Source organism: Saccostrea cucullata, unplaced genomic scaffold (assembly GCF_032062105.1).
Source record: "Saccostrea cucullata isolate Sc308-1 unplaced genomic scaffold, CSIRO_AGI_Scuc_v1 ctg676, whole genome shotgun sequence".
Classification (NCBI taxonomy): domain Eukaryota; kingdom Metazoa; phylum Mollusca; class Bivalvia; order Ostreida; family Ostreidae; genus Saccostrea; species Saccostrea cuccullata.
Window position 1 is genome coordinate 42319 of NW_026927100.1, and position 17238 is coordinate 59556.

Here is a 17238-nt window from a genome sequence, read left to right on the forward strand (position 1 = left end):
ATTTCTTGTTGATAGGGAGGGTTTCCTCCTCTTTGTACCACTCATTGAGTTTGTATACATTAAACAGATGATTTTATAGAGCCAAACACATCCCAAAGGTATGTTCAAAGCATCTCTTGTTCGGTTTCATATAGTTTATTCAATGCATTCTCATGAAAGAAAACATGGAAAATTAAGTTCGGCAGAAAAAAAAGGCTTTCGTGTCTTGCGCCCAACGATCACACAAAAAAAAGAACATGTGAATCTAGTCCTCATGCATGTAGCAACATTTTTGAAAGGGGCACCCAGAAAAAAACCCAGACACTTTTATACAGAAAACCCATGGGGGGGTGTGGTATTACTTTTTCACAAGACAATTCGATCCATAGTTATGGTTTTGACCAATTAACAGTAAAACATGTTCGAGAAAAAGCGGGAAGAGGGAGTCCCCTCCGATACTACCTGCCCAGTCTTTACACTTCCTAATAAAACTGAAAAAAAACTTTCGGGTTCTATTTCCTCGACACCTCTCCGTGCGCGGATTTAAAATGGGATTAGGGAATCTGGACCCCCTCCCCCGGAATGTACAGAGTTATTAAATGTACATACTGAAGTTAAAAAAAGGACTTTGACCCCCCCCCCCCCACCCACGAACCCTCACAAACCACAATCACCAAGACAGAATAGGTTATTTTTTTATACCCCCCGCAAACGAAGTTTGGGGGGGTATATAGGAATCACCTTGTCCGTCTGTCTGTCTGTCCGTCTGTCTGTCTGTCTGTACAATCGTGTCCGGTCCATATCTTTCTTACAGAGGGACATTAGAATCTACTATTCCACACAAAGATTGCCCATGACCTAAGGGTGTGTCATGACCTTGACCCAAGGTCATTTGGGGCAGTTCAAGGTCACTGGAAGAAAAATTTCATAATTCGTGTCCGGTTCATATCTTTCTTATGAATATACTTGGTAGGTTCTCATTTCACACAAAGATTGCCCATGACCCAAGGGTGTGTCATGACCTTGACCCAAGGTCATTTGGGGAAGTTCAAGGTCACTGAAAGAAAAATTTCATAATTCGTGTCCGGTCCATATCTTTCTTATGGATAAACTTGGTAGGTTGTCATTTCACACAAGGATTGCCCATGACCTAAGGTAGTGTCATGACCTTGACCCAAGGTCATTTGGGGAAGTTCAAGGTCACTGGAAGAAAAATTTCATAATTCATGTTTGATACATATCTTTATTATGTAAAAACTTACTTCTGAAAAAGCCAGCGGGGGGTATTTTGTCCCGTTTGGACAGTTCTAGTTTTTTTCCTTGTCGAAGAATTTTGGTTTGGAATATTTTGATGGGGGTGCAGTTCGCACCCTTTGGAAATAATTCCCGAGATCCGCACCTGCCCTCTGTATATGCAAAGAGTGAAGCTTTGAGTGTTTAGATCCCTGTTCTTTTCTATTTTAAACTAAAATCTTATTTGTAAAAAGCTATACAGACTGTTTGAAGGCATAATATGCATGCATATTACAAAGGATCTTTTAGGTTTGGGGCGAAATGACTTGCCACCCTTATAGCGCCCTCTTTCGTCTTAATATGCAACCTTGTATAATTTACAAATCACGAAAGTAAGTTGACAAATCGCAAGTCTACGAATTACACATGATCATTGACATGACTTGCATTTACATTTTTATACTTTTCAATCTACATGTATGTTGGATAATTTACAATTAAAAAATTGTGAAAGAACAATTGACAAATTATGAAGTTAAGATTTACAATTTACAAATTCAGGTTTACAAGTGTACATTATAAGAATTAAATAGTTGGAATTTTGAACCTGTTGGATTTCCATACACATGTGTAAATGATCTTTAAATACTGCTGGATTTTGGATTTGGAAGGGGTAAAATGTATACATTATATCGAAAATGAATTAAACGAAGATAGCTTAGGCGTGTACTGTGTGAATATTTGAAATGATATTGGAAGTTCAAAAACTATTCATTGTAACAAAGTTTAGTTTTTTAGGTCAACTCAGATGACCTATCTGTTTTCGTCCGTCGTGTCCTTCGTTGACATCTGAACATTTTCAGCTTCTTCTCTGCAACCGCTCAACCAATTTGAACCAGTTTTGATAATTTGATAATTTGAGACGAATTCATTGGCCTCAGAATATGATTACTAAAGTTGTTTTATGTTTTCCTTTCTTGTAGAAATTTCAATTAATACACGGAACTTAATCGTTGCTCATATTCATGGGATTACCCAAACTACTCGTCATTACATTAAAAGCTAAATTTCCATGGAAATTAGTATTAGGTTTATTACAATGGTAGGTGCTATTTCAAAAGTGATTAAAATGTGGTGGTGTTTTGAAACGTATTTTCAACCTTTTTTGAAATAATCATTCACAAGTATAGTCATTTTTATTGTCAACTCAATAAATGAATTAAAATGTTAGAGAACATAATGAACAATTAATCCTTATATTTTTTAATAGTTAAGTTATTTCGATAATTCCTGCAATGTGGTTTAGTATTGGGTTAATTATCAGAAACTTTCAGAATAACTATTTAATCACTTTTGAGATTATTATTTCATCACTACTGAAAACTTTATTTCGATAGTGAACATTATTTCAATAGTGGTTGAAACTTGTTTTATGTTTTGAAATGTAATCATAACCTCTACAGAAATATTTATTTCAAAAGTGAACATTATTTCAAAAGAGGTTGCAACCTATCTTTGGTATTGAAATGCACTCTCAACTACTATTGAAACAATTGTTTCAATACTGGTCGTATTTCAATAGTGGTTGCAATCTATGTTTGTTATTGAAATGCACTCTCAACCACTGTTGAAATAATTATTTCAGAAGTGGTTGTATTCCAATAGTGGTTGCAATCCATGTTTGTTATTGAAATACTCTCTCAACCACTATTGAAATAAATAATTATTTGATTAGTTGTATTTCAATAGTGGTTGCAACCTATGTTTGTTATTGAAATGCACTCTCAACCAGTATTAAAATAATTATTTCAGAAGTGGTTGTATTCAAATAGTTATTGCAACACTGCTTGTCCGGTGATGAGCATGTACCAATTCGATTTGGAGCTTCTTGGTGATGTTGATGATAAGTATTTTTTTTTTTGCATTCAGACCTGTTTTAGGTCAAAAGACAATTATAAACTGATTTATAAAAGAATATTAAGTTATTCTGCTGCAAGAAATAACATAACACCCTTTATTAAATCTGTTGTTGGAAAGGCTGATATTGGGCTTCATTCGGGGGAGCGACTGTGGCTGCAAACGCTAGTTTTGATGATAGATGTCTGAAGAGACATGGTAGGTGGAAAACTGATAGTTCAAAGGACGGATATATTGTTGATTCAGTTGAGAAGCGTTTGCTAGTTTCTAAATCTCTCGGTGTGTAATCACGGTCGTTTTTCTTTTTTTCTTTCCTTTACTATTTTTTTGGCCCATACTTTGTATTTTCTAGCGCATGCTCGGCTGGCTGTAGTGCATAGCTTGTTGTTGGTGTTAATTTTTTGCATAAAAGTAATGGAGTGAATACTGATATTTTCCTGCGTTTCGATACATGTAGTATAGCGAGAAAAAGTTGCATTAATGACAAGATACGCATGAAATGTGGATTGGTTAGGGATTCATCAATAGAAATTGATTTCGCTAAAAAAAATTACCAATTTTTAAAGAAAAATCGCTTAATTTGCGCCTCGCTGAAATTTCTACTTATACGGTAGCATTTCCATTTTCCTAGTATTCGCCGTGGTATTTATCAGTACCAGTAATATCCCGGGAAATACCCGTGTTTCCCCCGTCCTAGGAATTATGAGTATTTCCAGCTTGTTTACCGGCCAACTCTGGTCAGATCAAAACTAAAATAGGAGATGACATATTGTAACAAAGAATCTGTGAAAGTATCACTTAATTTTTTATTTGCAGTGGTATGGGAGGAATTGCGGATAAGAGATGGGGTACTTAATGTTATAGAAAGAATGGCAGTGTTCATGCTATGCTATGGGAAACCCAAAATGCATGTATGTGTCCGATCAAAAAGTAAAATAGAAGGTGCACAATGCACTATGTAACAATTATTCTGTGAAAGTCTCATTCTGTGGTATAAGAGGAGATGTGAAAAAGAGATGAGTACCCAGTGAGATATTGGTTATTGTCCACCATAACTATAATTTTAATTATTCACATGTTGTATAAAACAAGTATTAGTAATGACGCAGAAAAAAAATGTGCTAAGGGCCTTTTTACACCATTGAAGAAATGTTTTTTTTTTAATTTTAAGAAAATCATATTGTTTAATGGTGGAAATATTGAGCTTATCTATTTATTCTGATATATGGTACGTGGCAGAAAAAAAATGTTCAAACACAACAGAGTATCAATGAACACTGTTCTTTACATCCATGGATAAAATACATTTAAGTAACATGTTCAATTTAATATTTATCTTGATCTTTAAAAATGAAAAGAATACTATAATTGATTACAAATTGGGTGATATACTGTAAATATCTACTGCAGTATTTATTGATATTTAGATATAAAGGCAGATCACTTCTATTTAGAAAAAAACCTCTTTAATGTGTAGTGTAGCGAGGGCTCTTAAGTTTCCTTAATTTTTTATTTAAATCAAGCCATTTTGACCTTGACTTTGATCATTAAAATGGATTTTTTCTGTTTTTGCTTTTGTGTACCATATATCTAAATTTGGTTATCACCCATTTTAGAATAGTATTTATATTGAAAACAGGTTGAAGATACCTATTGCAGTCTGGAATTCTTTAAAATAGCATAAGCATAAGTTTATATTAGAACTATACATGGATTTTCAAACCAATGTATTTATTTTTTTGCCAAGTGTTCCATTTTCCAAATTTTTATTACCAGGTTTCCAAAAAGAGCTGAAAGTTTACAATTTTCCCCAAACAAATTCTACTAAAAACGGGAGATATTTATTTTTATTCAAATACTAGAAATTATCTAAAGAACTCCAAAATGGGGTATTCTTGCAAAAAGATGTCATTTAAATATTTTGTTTAATAAAGACTACAGATTTGTCAAAAAAGGGCATTTCTATCAAAATTTAGCGACTTTAAACCATGAAAAGTGTATGTTGGTTTCCATGGTAATCATAGACCATAACAATCATTTTATTATGAATTTTAATTTCATACATCAATATTGGAAAGTTTGTCAAGTTTTAAAAAATCCTTTACGTAGCGTGCCGCACTCCCTACATTAGAGTTTTAATGCATACATGGAATTGCTATTTTAAAAATTGTTCGGTTCAACTAAAACACAATGAACAAGATGTATCTGTGAAAGAGTTTATGCCCCCATATGGCAGCTTATGGCGAGGAGTTGAAATTTTACAATTTCTGGAAGGTCAAATTTGGTACCCGAAGGAAATCTTGTCACAAGGAATGCACATGTGAAATTGCATAAATTCTTTGAAAATCTTCTTCTCTGCTCCTGAGCATTAAATAAACCAAGTACATAGTTATGTTGAATGAGGCTGCCTCTTCCAAAATTGTGAATGTCATGGCCCCAGGGTTAGGGGTTCTAGTGTTAGGGTGGGGCTCTATTGATACAAATACAGTGAAATTGCATAAATTCTTTGAAAATCTTCTTCTCTGCTCCTTGGTATCAAATAAACTAATCAAGTACATGGTTATGTTGAATAAGACTGCCTCTTCCCAAATCATGAATATCATGGCTCCAGGGTCAGGGGTTCTGGTGTTAGGGTAGGGCTCTATTAATTATATAGTGAAAATACATTATTTCTTTAAAAATCTTTTTCTCTACTCCTGGGCATTAAATAAACTTACCAAGTATATGGTTATGTTAAATAAGACTGCCTCTTCCCAATTTGTGAATTTCAGGGCCCCTGCATTAGGGGTTCTGGTGTTAGGGTGGGGCCATAATGATTGTATACTTGAAATGCATGAATTCTTTGAACATCTTTTCCTTTGCTCCTGGTTAATATGCCAATGATCTAATTACATATTTACAGCATTTATTTAATTTAAGGTTAACAAACCCGCCGCGCAAGGTTTTGAATTTTCAGAAAAAAAATAATTAAACAGAATTTTTTTCTTTCCGATGTCAAATTTGACTCGGGATCGAGATTTCATATTTACGAACTCGTACTTCCGGTTTTATGAACAAAATAAAGGTAAATCTGCAAAGTTCAATCATAGCAGCACCATAGCTTGGTTAGTGTAAAAATTTAACAATAAGAGTGCCATTCAAAACGTTTCACCCGTTCAAAGGACAAATAAAATGCTGACGACTTTGTTGCACATTGACATGCTGGTGAGATAATTATGTATTCGTATTCAAAAGTTTCTGCCTGTAAATTATTTTCCTCCCACAGGTTTAAAACTGCCCGTGGTAGCTATTGCCAGCGACATTGTTTAGGTCTCTGATATAGCTAACAGTCTAAGCATACTTCTTCAGAAAAGGGTCGCTTATGCATCAAATGTAATGAATAAAAATATAGGAGAAGTTAAGTCCATTTGAGGAAGAAATCAACAATATAACCTGAAGAAATAAAAAAAGAAAGCAAGTATACACAAATATTTACAGGCATGTAGTATCGTTTGTGGCAGCCAGAAAAATTATTTTACACTTAATTGAAAAAAAGTTCACCCTACTCCCTATCCTCCCTGTCTGTTTTATGATAGGAATTATAATTTTAGGCATCAAGTATATTTCAGAACAATATTAATGTCTACACATTCACCTATCACATATTAAAAAATTAAGATATATTGAAAGAGTTTTAAAGAATTGATTTTTAAAAATATCTTTAAATTTGATCAACATCACAAAAGCACTGCGAACGATAGTATTGTTCTCCCGCCTACCTCCAAGTCAATTTTCAAAAGTTAACATAGTTGATGAATTTTTTATATTTTTATAATTATGTGGATTTTCATAAAACATTACTTATTTGGGAAAACAAAGAGAGATAACTCTAAAGTTTTGGTAAAACTTGTGTTTTTACGGAAAATGGAAAATATTTTTAAAACATCTTCCCCCCCCCCCGTGTCAATTTTTACAGGTTATATGGAATGTTATTTCACAAATTCATACCAAAGCTTTTTTGTGTGACACGAGGGGAACATATGTTTATTGACAAAAAAAAGATACAAATGTTTATTTTCCCCCAATTTCAAAGCGATTTACAACTGAAACATTATATTTTATTGATATATTCATGTTTTTATTTATTTGCCTATGACAAAGGAAAAGATATAAGGAACACTTAATTATATTCATGACTATTTCAAAATATGGTGATGCCTGAAACTCCGATTTCAATGGATAATATCGTCTACCCCCATTTTTTCAAGAGCAGGAATTATGGATAATTTACTGTTTAGCGCTGGTATTAAGACAATTCATCAATTACCATTGAACAAAATCTTTGTATTAAACAAAAATTTTATATCCAAACTGCTATTCATTTAGAATTAAATGGTTCCAAAATGTAGGCGGGGATCGAGAGTTAGCGTGCGTATTTCTTTACATCACTGGCCAAAACTGACAGGGAGTACTGGGAGTGGGGTAAACGTTTTTCAATTAAGTGTAAAATAATTTCTCTGGAGCCTGTTAGGATAGCATAAAAAAGAAGCAAATAACAATGTACAAATGTGGATAATTGATTTATCCAAAAAAAAAATTCTTTTCCTTCGGGACTTTTTTATTCTGATGTTTGTAACTAAACAGAAAAATAAAAAAAATGCTGGTCGTATGATGAAGAAAGGTGTCTCTTTCAAAATGGATAAGTTCAGGGCCCCTGGGTCAGGAGTACCGGGGGGGGGGGTGTGACTTTGTTTAAAAATAAATTAATGCTTTGAAATCTGCTCTTTGATAAGCGATGGTGCCTCTTTCAAAATTTGTGAATTTCATGGCTTTTGGATATGGCTTATTTATATAAATTATAAGCTATTTCATATAAAATTTATCTAATCTGCCCGAACGCACGAACCAAATACAATCGCTGTAAAGTTGTTACATGATACTCAGGTGACCTATAAGGCCCGTGGGCCTCTTGTTTAAGTGATTAATCTCTTTAAGTCAACAAAAGAGTCCCAATGAATACACATTTGAAGTATGAAATCCGTAGCACCACTTTTTCAAATGTTACGACCAAAGTTAGTGTGGTGTTTTTTCTTGAAGTGGGTCAACTTTCAAGGTCAAGAGGTCAAATTTGTTGGTACCCAAAGAAAGGGTCTTGTCACAAGAGATACACTTTTGAAATATGAAATCCATAGCACCACCGTGCTATGAGCAATGCAGACAAACAGACAGAAGGATTGACAGAGCAAAAATTATATACCCCCGAATCTTTGAGTACGTGTGCATTAATAATAATTTGTATTTTATTGATTACAGGCAAATTGTTAATCCTTCCGCTTGTATGCCATGGGGTCTTCCTTGCATACCTGATAGTCCATACAGATTTGCACGATGTTGTAAAGGATACGTGTGTGCCTGCAATATATGGAAGTCAGCCTGCAAATGCCGATCTCGTTTAGGTTAAAACACAGCCTACCAATTATTAAAATCTGCATAGATCAGGGAGAAACTGAATTGAACTTTTTACTTTTTTTCATCTAAAATATTGTGTAATTAAATAAATATATAAAACTTTGGAAAAATTTATTTTTCTTTCAATCAAATATCGCTTCACTTTTCAAAGGAATCGAGAAGAAAGACATGTAATAGGGAAAAATTGCGTTTCCTTTTTATTGATGGAGAAATTTGTTTTTCAGAAACATCAAGTCATACACTGTGTTAACAGGCGCGTAGCATCGTTTTTGAAAGTGGGGGGCCAGCCAGAGAAATTTTTTTTTACTTACCTGAAAAAGTTGACAAGCTGACAAGTTGACCAAAAAAAAAAAAGTTGCCCAAAGTCGAAAATCCTAGGGGGAGGGGGGGGGGTGTTGAGGTAAACTTTTTCTCAGTGTCAACTACTTTCAGTTCCAATTCTAATACTACAGTTTCCGTACATCACTAAAAGTGGGGGGGGGGGGGAAACCAGGCCTTCAATTAACATTTTCTATAGTATAAGTAAGGCTGGGGAAAAAAAGGGGGGTGGCCCCCCTGTTGTTACGCCCCTGGTTAACTATAATTGTGAAATTATAACTATTTTTGTTTTACAGAAAATGATCTCCATTTTAACATGTAATAAAATAATATGTAATAAAACAAAATAAATTTAATTTTTTTGGATTGTGTTAAAAATATCATAAACCATGGGGATATCACTTCACAAAATAGTTAGAACTGGAAAAGGTAACGGTTTTTACAGACATTACTTAATTATAATCTAAATGTGTCTTTAATTTTTAGCTCGCCTGAGCCGAAGGCTCAAGTGAGCTTTTCTGATCACATTTTGTCCGGCGTCCGTCTGTTTGTAAACTTTTCACATTTTCGACTTCTTCTCAAGAACCACTGGGCCAATTTCAACCAAACTTGGCACAAAGTATCCTTGGTAGAAGGGAATTTAAATTTGTTCAAATGAAGGGCCACGCCCTTATTCAAGGGGAGATAATTCAGAAATAGTGAAAATTTGGTGGTATGTTTTAAAAATCTTCTCAAGAACCACTGTGTCAGGAAAGATGAAACTTATAGGGAAGCATCCTCAGCTAGTGTAGATTCAGGTTTGTTCAAATCATGACCCCCGGAGGTAGGGCGGGGCCACAATGGCGATCAAAGTTTTACATAGAAATATATAGGAAAATTCTTTTAAAATCTTCTCAAGAACCACTGTGCAAGGAAAGATGAAACTTATATGGAAGCATCCTCAGGTAGTGCAGATTCAAGTTTGTTCAAATCATGACCCCCGGGGGTAGGGCGAGGCAACAATGGCCGATCAAAGTTTAACATAGGAATATATTGGAAAATTCTTTAAAAATTGTTTTCTCAAGAACCACTGTGCCAGGAAAGATGAAACTTATAGGGAAGCATCCTTAGGTAGCGTAGATTCAAGTTTGTTCAAATCATGACCCAGGGGATAGGGCGGGGCCACAATGGCCAATCAAAGTTAAACATAGAATTATATCTTAGGAAAATTCAGGCATGAATGATCATATTTATACGGAAGCATCCTCAGGTAGTGTAGATTCAGGTTTGTTCAAATCATGACCCCTGGGGGTAAGGCGGGGCCACAACATAGAATGCAAGTTTTACATAGGAAAATGTAGAAAAATTCTTTAAAAATCTTCTTTTTATGAATGGCAAAGCCATGATTAGTAATATTCATATGGAAGCATTCTCAGGTATTGTAGATTCAGGTTTGTTCAAGTCATGACCCCTGGGAGTAGGGCGGGGCTATAATGTAAGTTCAAATGTAAAGGGCAATTAAGCCACAGGTAGTCAAAGAAATATGCAAGCATCCTCAGTTAGTGTAGATTCAAGTTTGTTCAAATCATACCCTCTCCCCTTTGAGGATTTGTTGGGACCACTTTTGGGTTTAAACTTTTCAATAGTAAACTGATTTCTGCTTTTTTCCCAAGCTACAGTACTCAGGTGAGCGATGTGGCCCATGGGCCTCTTGTTCTTATTGTGACTCTGTTTCTGACATTTTAATTGGATAAGTCTCCAATGAAAGCTCTTGATGTGCTTGTTCGGCATGTACACATTGGTTAGCAAATTAAAAGTGTACGTGCATTTGTCTAGCGATGAGGGGCAGGGATGGGTGTTAGATAACTAAATTACATATCAAACGACGCCAAAAAATTAATACATGCTCATTTCTGAAAAAAGTGTTTCAAGATTCCAATTTTTCTAAAACATTATTGGTAAACTCAATTTTTGTGTGTTCCATGCAGTAAAGAAGTTTGGGAAAAAATGGAAAATAGCCTTGCCGCCTAAAGATACAAGTATCATTAAGCGTTGCAAATGCAACGCTAAATGCCATAAATTATTGCATTAATAGCTCACATTCTCAACCGCTAATGCTAAATCGCCGCTTAATGATTGCATTATATTAGTAAGCGTCACAAATGCAGAGCAACACCGACGCTCAATGAAACAAGTAAATATGACATATTCGACGACTAATGATGCACGCAAGTGTATTATTAAGCGTTGCAGTTGCAACCTTTAAGGACAGATGATACAAACAAATTTTTTCTTTGAAAACGGTTAAATATCATGTCACAAGTTTAGAAAAGTGGATGGTTCTTTGAATATTTTCTCTAAAGAATTGGAAAATGAAATAGACTAGGAAAATATTAGTAATATTTCAATAAAAAAACAAATATAGACAAATCACATTCAGTAAAGGTTTACAGGTGAGAACAAATTTCATAATATGTTATCTTGGTGCTAAAAGTATAATATAAACTGAAGAAAAATATACCAAGCCAGGTGAATTTGAAGAGGAGGAACAAAATGACAAAAAATTAGCAATATCACATAGGCTGATTTTTACAATTTAGCTTTTCCTAATAAAATTCACCTGGCTTGGTGTATTTTTCTTCAGTTTATACTACACTTTTAGCACCAAGATAACATATTATGAAATTTGTTTTCACCTGTAAACCTTTACTGAATGTGATTTGTCTATATTTTTTTTTTCATTGAAATATTAGTAATATTTTCCAAGTGTTTTTCATATTCCATTTCTTAGGAGAACAAAATCTAAGAACCATCCACTTTTCTAAACTTGTGACATGATATTTAATCTTTTTCAAAGAAAAAATTTGTTTGTATCATCTGTCCTTAATGATATAAAATTTAGAAATGGCTTGCAATATCTAAGAGAAACACACATCCACCTTTCCTGAACAATGAGGTAGCACTTGCCAAAACATTTATAAATGTGCCCTTGTGCTATAGTATACATTTAAAGTATATCACGGAGGGAGTCAGCTAGATTCCAGTTCCCCAAGAGCAAGTCTATTTCCCGAGGCGCTTGCCAGTGTTGGGCTAACTGTCGGCGTTATATCATAAAACTATTATCATGAGAGAAAATATTTGTTGGGGGATTGGCATCGGCCCTAAGTTGGCCCAATATACCATGAATCTGGCTGAGCATCATGGGTAGACAACATCCGGGCTACTTGTAATATCCGCGCCATTTTTAATCTGACACGAGCGTAATGAGACTGATACCTTGCATATCTGCATCCACTTTGTAAGTATTTATAATATGTTTGCTTCGACACAGCTTAATTAACGTTTAGTTTAAACGATATCGTGTAAAAATCTGTGTATATTAGACATGGGGAAGTGCAGCGGCCAGGTGCTGTAGGGTCAACACTGTCGAGCACATTATCAAACATGTTGAAAATGTTGAACATGTTAATCATAAAATAAAATTTATTCAGTACTAAAACATAAATTGGGTGCTTTCATTTAAAATTTGTTCAGTGTACCGACAAATTTTCTACATGTATTTTACTTTGAATAATGATTTATATGGTGCAACATTGAATCAAAATCGGTTTGATGATGATGATGATGATCAAGCGTAGAAATTTTATGCATAAATGCCTTCATCACGCAAGCTAATCGCTTAATTATACCATGAAACAAAAAAGACGGTTACTCTTTAATTGACAGCTTAAATATATAGTGTTATATACTTGTAAATTTAATCGTATGTTTACTCTTTACTGAGAAAAGTAACAAATGTATTAAGTACCAAATACTACAATTTTAGTTCTACTGGAGATTCTACAAAGACATTGAGAACACAATCAAAGAATGGCTAAGGTATGCCAAGGACAGGGATGGGGGAGGAAGAAACGGACAGAGAAGAAAGAATGGGGAGGAGGAGACTCGGGAGAGAGAAGATGAGACTTAGGAGAGGGATCAGATGGAAAGTTGCAGTGCCTATCTTTTTTTTTGGCTATATACTGTGACATACCTGTAGTTCTACGTACCCTTTTCTGTGTCTGTTTGTCGGTAACAAACACGATGCGGATGCCATACACATTTTTTTTTGTTTAAGTAAACAAAATGACGGAACTCATTTTAGTTTTAGTTTTAGAATAGGAGGGCTTTGTATTTTTTAGTCGTGCTTATTGATACCTCCAATTTACTGAACTTGTGCATTTACATCAGGGAGGGAGTATACAGTCATGTAACTCTACAGGTATCGCTTCAAGTGAGCATCAACTTTTTGTTCTTTATTAATGTTTTCTTCGTGAACTGAGCAGTAAAATACTAGTTTGTTATAATTTAATTTTATATTTTGATTTCTTTTTCCTCAGTTTTTTAGCTCACCTGAGCCGAAGGCTCAAGTGAGTTTTTCTGATCAAAATTTGTCCGTTGTCTGTCGTCGTTGTCGTAGTCGTCGTTGTAAACTTTTCACATTCTCATCTTCTTCTCAAGAACCACTGGGCCAATTTCAACCAAACTTGCTACAAAGTATCCTTGGGTAAAGGGAATTCAAATTTGTTCAAATGAAGGGCACGCCCTTTTCCAAGGGGAGATAATTATGAATTAGAGAAAAATTAATGGCATTTAAAAAAAAAATCTTCTTCTAAAGAACCACTGGGTCAGGAAAGATGAAACTCATGTGGAATCATCCTCAGGTAATGTAGATTCAAATGTTCATATCATGACCCCCGGGGCTAGGGTGGGGCCAAAATGGCCGATCAAAGTTTTACATAGGAGTATATAGGAAAAATCTTTAAAAATCTTCTCAAGATCCATAGGAACAGGAAAGATGAAACTCATGTGGAATAATCTTCAGGAAGTGTACATTCAAATTTGTTCAAATCATGACCCCTGGGGCTAGGATGGGGCCATAAGGCCGTTAAAAGTTTTACATAGGAATATATAGGAAAAATCTTCAAAAATCTTCTTCTCAAGAACCATTGAGACAGGAAAAATGAAACTCATGTGAAATTATCCTCAGGTATTGTAGAATAAGGTTTGTTCAAATCATGACCCCCGGGGCTAGGGTGGGGCCAAAATGGCCGACCAAAGTTTTACATAGGAATATATAGGGAAACCTTTTAAAATCTTCTTTACAAGTACTTCAAAGCCATGATTAGTAATATTTATATGGAATCATCCTCAGGTAGTGTTGATTCTAGTTCGTTCAAATCATGATCCCCTGGTGTTAAAATTCAAGCCCCCCCCTCCCCAACCTCAGTGATCTGATATGTGCTTTTTCCTAGCCGATGTGCTCAGGTGAGCGCTGTGGCCCCTGGGCCTCTTGTTAATTAATGTAGAGCTACTTACAATGCAATGCTTGTTGATGGTAATTCTATGAGATATTGTGAATATGTATTAATCTATCATATATGGTATTAAATGGCTTTTACCATTAAACTGTACTACAAAACCTTATTACATGTATATACAGTTTGTTATTATTTAGAGGACAAATGACCAACCAGTGAAGAGCAAATGAGTTGTCCTGATGGAGAGCCAATATGATTCAAACCAACGTTGTCCAAAAAATGATGTTTGCCTAATATTGAAAGAGTAAGTGGCCCAACAATGGCTCAATAATATCTGTTAGTTGGTCCAACAATTAGCCAACAAGTTGGTCTGATTAAGGGCCGATGAGCAAATTACCGTTGGCCCAACATTAATTGCTTACAATGGCCCAACTGTACAAAAATGACGTTTGCCCAATATTGAAAGAATACATTCGCCCAACAGTGGCCCAATATTAACTGTTCCATTGGCCCAACAATAAGCCAACAAGTTGGTTTGATTAAGGGCCATTGAGCAAATTACCGATGGTCCAATGTTGAGTGCCTATGGTGGCCCGACATAAGGAGCATTGTTGGCCCAACAAAGGTCCAATAACATCCTGCTGGGTATGTATGTATTTTGTTTTGTTTATTTTATAAATCTCCATTTTAAGTGTTGTTTCGGTTGTGTTTGCATTGGCGTGTAAAATATCATTCCGTAAACATTATGGCTAGATTGATCGATGAATTTATTTATTGTTTAATGTAACTCTGGAGAATTTTTCACTCATCACCGGTGGAGAGCTGCAAATTTTGTCCTATACTCGGCACTCAAGCCCATTGAGCAGGGAGTGATCTTTTTCGTGCCAGCACCTACTGCGGCACGGGACCTCGGTTTATACGGTCTCATCCGAAGGACCGGTCTCCAAGTCCAAAAATGGGATTCGAACCCGCGACGTAAGGATCAACTCCTTACTTCGCTACTCTATAGCAGACTATGGAACGCCGTCACTGCCTTATAGCAGAACACTACTAATGCATTGTGTCAACCTTCCATTACATTATGTCAACTCTTTATGACATTAATCCACACTACTATTGCATTGTGTCAACCTTTCATTACATTATGTCAACTCTTTATGACATTAACCCACACTACTATTGCATTGTGTCAACCTTCCATTACATTATGTCAACTCTATGACATTAACCCACACTACTATTGCATCGTGTTAACTTTCCTTTACATTATGTCAACTCTTTATGACATTTACACATACTACAATTATATTTCGTTAACTTGCATTTCGTTATGTTTACTTTTCATGAGATCTTAGTTTTTATTAACTGATGTGAAAAGCTTATGCCATACTGTGCGCACTCTTCTACATTATGTCGATTCACTATTACGTTATGCGAACACGGGTATCCTCGGCCTTTATATGAGCACAAGTAACAGCTTTTTAAAAAGCTTGCCTGACTAAATCAATCAATTTATCTGCATGAACAGTGATAAACCTTTTGAGCAATAAAACATACCCTAACTTTATATTTAATTTGAGAATCTTGTGTAATTGGAATCTTGATTTTATTTAATTTGTTGAAGAATCATCTCTACACTGCATACTAAAGAACTTTGTAGTTGAAAGGGGGGGGGGGTCGGCAAGTGGAGTGATCTGCCCTTGGATAAAAAAATTTCAAGCTCCATTGTAACACCTACATACATGTACATTATAAAATCTGTTCTCAAATCATGCATTGTAAACATTTTAAAAGATGGACATAATTAAATACACATTTTGTTGGAGTGTATTCACACACTCCTCTGAAGTAAATAGTAGTAATGTGTGTTCATTATTTTTTTTCTTTAAAAATGGGGGGGGGGGGGGTAGTGACACTATCATATATTGAGAATGAAATAAGTAAATTCAATACTTAGACCTTTGTGGAAAGTAAAATCCAAGATTTTTCACTGCTTTCTGTGTGTATCTGAACAGAGACATATGACTTGAACTGCGTTGTTTATTATTATCGGTAATATACTAGTCCATTTATAAACTATTTAAAACCTATATTACATGTCAGTATATATCCGATATTATGGAATATACCAACCGTGGGATACGGGAAACAAATTAGAAAAATCATTTCTTTACTGTTGCATGTCCAAATACTGATGTATACGACATGTTTTTTAAAGAATGGTATAAAACTTGTAGATAGAATTTCTGAGGCATTAAAAAAAAAAATGAGGTTTTCATGGAAGTTAGCACACCCATTGATTCATACAATAGAACAATCCAAATAAGGCTCGAATTCGAAGATATAGCTTACTAGTGACATTTGGCGCGAAAAGAGCTATTCATCCCTTTCGTAGAACATTGTTTAATAATAAATGGACTGTACACACTGTAGAAAATATAAAAATATATTATAGAAATGCAGAAAACAGGATCACACGTGTGTATATGATTGTTCCACAAACGGACACCTGTCATTTCACATGGAATAATCTGTTCCATGCAAAAAGTTATAAGTAAAAGAAGTAAACACTGCAGTATTTTGCATCAGTTTTTAATATCATTCTGATTTTGAAAACTGTTTCTTTTAAAATGCAGGTAAAGAATTCCAATGCAAATCAGCTTGCACAAAATCTAGCTTTGTTCAGAAGTAAAATCAGCTAGTGACACTTTCGGATCTGGGGTGTGTAAATATCAAGTTCCTTATACAGCCTGACGCCGTTGCTGTATTATTATTATTCAAACATAATGTAAGATTATGAATACAGTAAAACCAACAAGATTGAAAAATGGAATCCAACTCGGAGAGAAAATTCTGTTCTGTTTAGAAGAGATTCGCAAAAATATTTGGGTCCAAACCTAAAGCGTTTCGATGTCATCTTTAATATGAAAACTTTAACGCGAAAAAACAAATGATTAATCAATAAATTAATGAAATGCAAAGCCTTTATGATTCCATAATAAGGTATTTCCTTACATAGGACAATATGCATTGGTACTCTGTTTTCAAAGTGATATTTTTTGGT

At 34.8% G+C, this 17238-nt stretch overlaps 1 long non-coding RNA gene across 1 annotated transcript in view; it reads left to right on the forward strand.

Annotated features, from left to right (window-relative positions):
- Nucleotides 1-8687, forward strand: part of LOC134273431 (uncharacterized) — a 32334-nt gene extending 23647 nt beyond the window's left edge. Inside the window, exon 2 of the long non-coding RNA XR_009993396.1 lies at nucleotides 8422-8687. This is a non-coding gene — a long non-coding RNA (uncharacterized LOC134273431). The remainder of the gene's footprint in view (nucleotides 1-8421) is intronic.
- Nucleotides 8688-17238: the final 8551 nt, after the last annotated feature.